The following is a 5,086-nucleotide window of genomic DNA, read 5'->3' as shown; positions in this document are numbered from 1 at the left end:
TTACGTTGGGGACCTTTATTTAGACATTTCCCCAAAGTGCTGTGACCCAGAAGTGACATTCTAATCTGGGTGACAGAGACGGAAGAGGAAGCGAGACGGCCCACTCCCTCATTTTTTGGGGTTACATTACAGTGAATGAACTAAGCAGGCCAGACCCAGCTCCTATTGCATTGGGGTCTAGGGGTGAACGACCCTGTTAAGCAGACTGGATTTATAAAAAAACAAAAAAACAATTGTAAGCAGCCTGAGTGAACCAACTTCATTTATCCACCATCTTTGGCTGACAAGAAGCCTGGGGTCACAGGTGTTGTTTACAGAGCTAGCTAGTCTAGTACTGTGCAAAAGAACTTGACTGCAGCTGGGTTTTCTTCAGCCAACACGCCGGTAACATTTCAGTGTGTAGTACCTGCATGCCACAGTAAAAATGTGACCATCGTTTTCCCAAAAATGAAGAGCTCAGACATTAGTGGCTGGATGGACAGGTTGCACCTTAATTGAACAAAAATATAAATGCACCATGTAAAGTGTTGGTGCCATGTTTCATGAGCTGAAATAAAAGATCCCAGATTTTTTCCATATGCACAAAAAGTTTATTTAATGTGTAAAATGTGTTTACATCCCTGTTAGTGAGTATGTATCCTTTGTCAAGATAATCCATCCACCTGACAGGTGTGGCATATCAACAAGCTGATTAAAGAGCATGATCATTACACAGGTGCACCTTGTGCTGGGGACAATAAAAGGCCACTAAAATGTGCAGTTTTGTCACAACACTGCCACAGATGTCTCAAGTTTTGAGGGAGCGTGCAATTGATATGTTGACTGCAGGAATGCCCACCAAAGCTGAATTGAATGTTAATTTCGCTACCATAAGCCACTTTCAACGTTGTTTTAGAGAATTTGTAACCACGCCAGCCCAGGACATCCTGGTCTGGAGACCAGACAGCTGATGAAACTGAGGAGTATTTCTCTGTAATAAAGCCCTTTTGTGGGGAAAAACTCATTCTGATTGGCTGGCCCAGGTTCCCACCCATTGATGTGCCTCTGCCCAGTCATTTGAAATCCATAGATTAGGGCCTAATTTATTAATGTATTAATTTAATTTATAACTTGTAACTCAGTGAAATTGTTGCATGTTGTGTTTATATATTTTTTCAGTATAAGTCCCATTCCCATACTCCATAGGCGTAAACACATGCCGCGTTCAAAACAACTCCGAAAAATACGAGGTCAAATCATGACGTCGGTGATCTTCAGGTTGGAACTCTTGAATGAGGCCCGAGTTGATTTGATTTGTTTTAAGAGAATATCAGGATGTTGTGGCCATTTACACAGATGGTTCAAAAGATCCAAGGACAGGAGTCAGGGAACGTATTACAGATCATCTGGCTGTATATACCTCAGAGTTGATGGCCATACTGTTAGCCTTGCAGTGGGTGGAGGAAGTCAAGTCAGACAGAGTAGTTATTTGCTCTGATTCATGTGCAGTGTTGATGAGTCTCCAGTCCTTTAGCTCACGTAGGAGATAAGACCGTAATGAGGTGCTACAAACCCATGGCAGGATTAGACAGATGGGTATACAGATACGATTTACTTGGGTCCCAGCCCATGTGGGGTTGGAGGCAGTTGATGTACTGGCTAAACATGCACTTAGTAGTGGGGATGTTGATGTTGGAGTTTCAATGAGCAAGGCAGAGGTAAAATGCCTGATATGGACAGTGATGTTGCAGAGATACTAAGGGCAGGCATTTATTTCAAGTACAGAGGAAAGTCGGGGAGGACAGCAGGAAGGGACAGATGTGCAGAAGATGAATGTGCAAGTAGAGATACTAGGGGGCAAAGGAGCAAGATAAATAAATACAGTATTGGGATGAGGTAGTTGGATGGGCTATTTACAGATGGGCTATGTACAGGTGCAGTGATCTGTGAGCTGCTCTGACAGCTGGTGCTTAAAGCTAGTGAGGGAGATATGAGTCTCCAGCTTCAGTGATTTTTGCAGTTCGTTCCAGTCACTGGCAAAGTGTGATTATTGCCAGAAAACAGAGAATGTTGAGCATGTATTGCTACAGTTTGGGCAGTATCAGAAGGAAAGAGTGTTTGGATGTTAAATGACAGGACCAAGTTATTGCTGGAAGTAACCAGTCTTGTTCAGTACATTGCAATACATCTGGGTATATCAAGCACACTGTTAATTACTGTGTTGCAGTAATTAACATTTACCAACAGATGGCATCAACGTGCCATTTTGCACCCATAACATCTTCCCTTTTATAAAATAGGACAGGAGCTGTCAATTCACTAACAAAACAAACCTAGTAATAATATACTTTAGATTTTTTTGCAGCTATAAAATAAACAGCACATTGATAATCTCTTCACTTTTACCCATTTTTTTATTTAAAAAATCTTGGGTCTATCAACAATCCGAAATAGGAAACCTACAGATTAAGTATTTTATGTGGCTGGGACAGCTGACTGCAGCGTGAAAAGACAGAGGGCCTGTCTGTGAGGACTGCGGGTTCATGCAGAGGTGTGTCACCTGACTATCTGAGGGGAGTATTGATGGGCGAAGTGATCCCCTGGCTCTTCGCCCAGTGCCTCAGGCCCCACATGACTTGCTGGGGTTCTGTTCTTTGTCACGTGACCCATATTTATTTTTTATGTCACCTTTATTTAACCAGGTAGGCTAGTTGAGAACAAGTTCTCATTTGCAACTGCGACCTGGCCAAGATAAAACAAAGCAGTTCGACACATACAACAACACAGAGTTACACATGGAATAAACAAACATACAATCAATAATACAGTAAAAAAATCTATAAACAGCATGTGCAAATGAGGTAGGATAAGAGAGGTAAAGCAATAAATAGGCCATGGTGGCGAAGTAATTACAGTATAGCAATTAAACACTGGAATGGTATGGTGTGCAGAAGATGAATGTGCAAGTAGAGATACTGGGGTGCAAAGGAGCAAGATAAATAAATAAATACAGTATGGGGATGAGGTATATTGGATGGGTTATTTACAGATGAGCTATTTACAGGTGCAGTGATCTGTGAGCTGCTCTGACAGCTGGTGCTTAAAGCTAGTGAGTGAGGTAAGAGTCTCCAGCTTCAGAGATTTTTGCAGTTCGTTCCAGTCATTGGCAGCTGGAGCCAGTGGGTTTGGCGACGAGTATGAAGCGAGGGCCAGCCAACGAGAGCATACAGGTCGCAGTGGTGGGTAGTATATGGGGCTTTGGTGACAAAACGGATGGCACTGTGATAGACTGCATCCAATTGGTTGAGTAGCGTGTTGGAGGCTATTTTGTAAATGACATCGCCGAAGCCGAGGATCGGTAAGATGGTCAGTTTTACGAGGGTATGTTTGGCAGCATGAGTGAAGGATGCTTTGTTGCGAAATAGGAAGCCAATTCTAGATTTCATATTGGATTGGAGATGTTATATGTGAGTCTGGAAGGAGAGTTTACAGTCTAACCAGACGCCTAGGTAATTGTAGTTGTCCACATATTCTAAGTCAGAACTGTCCAGAGTAGTGATGCTGAACAGGCGGGCAGGTGCGGGCAGCGAACGGTTGAAGAGCATGCATTTCGTTTTTTTTGCATTTAAGAGCAGTTGGAGGCCACGGAAGGAGAGTTGTATTTCATTGAAGCTCATCTGGAGGTTAGTTAACACAGTGTCCAAAGAAGGGCCGGAGGTATACAGAATGGTGTCGTCTGCATAAAGGTGGATCAAAGAATCACCAGCAGCGAGAGCAACATCATTGATGTATACAGAGAAGAGAGTCGGCCCGAGAATTGAACCCTGTGGCACCCCCATAGAGACTGCCAGAGGTCCGGACAACAGGCCTTCCGATTTGACATACTGAACTCTATTGGAGAAGTAGTTGGTGAACCAAGCGAGGCAATCATTTGAGAAACCAAGGCTGTTGAGTCTGCCAATAAGAATGTTGTGATTGACAGAGTCGAAAGCCTTAGCCAGGTCGATGAATACGGCTGCACAGTAATGTCTCTTATCGATGGCGGTTATGATATCGTTTAGGACCTTGAGCGTGGCTGAGGTGCACCCATGACCAGCTCTGAAACCAGATTGCATAGCGGAGAAGGTACGGTGAGATTCTAAATGGTCGGTAATCTTTGTTAACTTGGCTTTCAAAGACCTTAGAAAGGCAGGGTAGAATAGATATAGGTCTGTAGCAGTTTGGGTCTAGAGTGTCTCCCCCTTTGAAGAGGGGGATGACCGCGGCAGCTTTCCAATCTATAGGAACCTCAGACGATACGAAAGAGAGGTTGAACAGGCTAGTAATAGGGGTTGCAACAATTTCGGCAGATCATTTTAGAAAGAGAGGGTGCAGATTGTCTAGCCCGGCTGATTTTGTAGGGGTCCAGATTTTGCAGCTCTTTCAGAACATCAGCTATCTGGATTTGGGTGAAGGAGAAGTGGGGGAGGTTTAGGTAAGTTGCTGTAGGGAGCGCCGGGCTGTTGACCGTAGTATGGGTAGCCAGGTGGAAAGCATGGCCAGCCGTAGAAAAATGCTTATTGAAATTGAGATTTATTGGTAGTGAAAGTGTTTCCTAGCCTCAGTGCAGTGGGCAGCTGGGAGGAGGTGCTTTTATTCTCCATGGACTTTACAGTGTCCCAGAACTTTTTTGAGTTTATACTACAGGATGCAAATGTCTGTTTGAAAAAGCTAGCCTTAGCTTTCCTAACTGCCTGTGTATATTGGTTCCTAACTTCCCTGAAAAGTTGCATATCACGGGGGCTATTCGATGCTAATGCAGAACGCCACAGGATGTTTTTGTGCTGGTCAAGGGCAGACAGGTCTGGAGTGAACCAAGGGCTATATCTATTCCTGGTTCTACATTTTTTGAATGGAGCATGTTTATTTAAGATGGTGAGGAAGGCACTTTTAAAGAATAACCAGGCATCCTCTACTGACGGGATGAGGTCAATGTCATTCCAGGATACCCCGGCCAGGTCGATTAGAAAGGCCTGTTCGGTGAAGTGTTTAAGGGAGCATTTGACAGTGATGAGGGGTGGTCGTTTGACCGCAGACCCATTACAGATGCAGGCAGTGATCGCTGAGA

Source organism: Salvelinus namaycush, chromosome 11, assembly GCF_016432855.1.
Source record: "Salvelinus namaycush isolate Seneca chromosome 11, SaNama_1.0, whole genome shotgun sequence".
NCBI classification, from domain to species: domain Eukaryota; kingdom Metazoa; phylum Chordata; class Actinopteri; order Salmoniformes; family Salmonidae; genus Salvelinus; species Salvelinus namaycush.
This window is presented reverse-complemented; position numbering follows the sequence as displayed.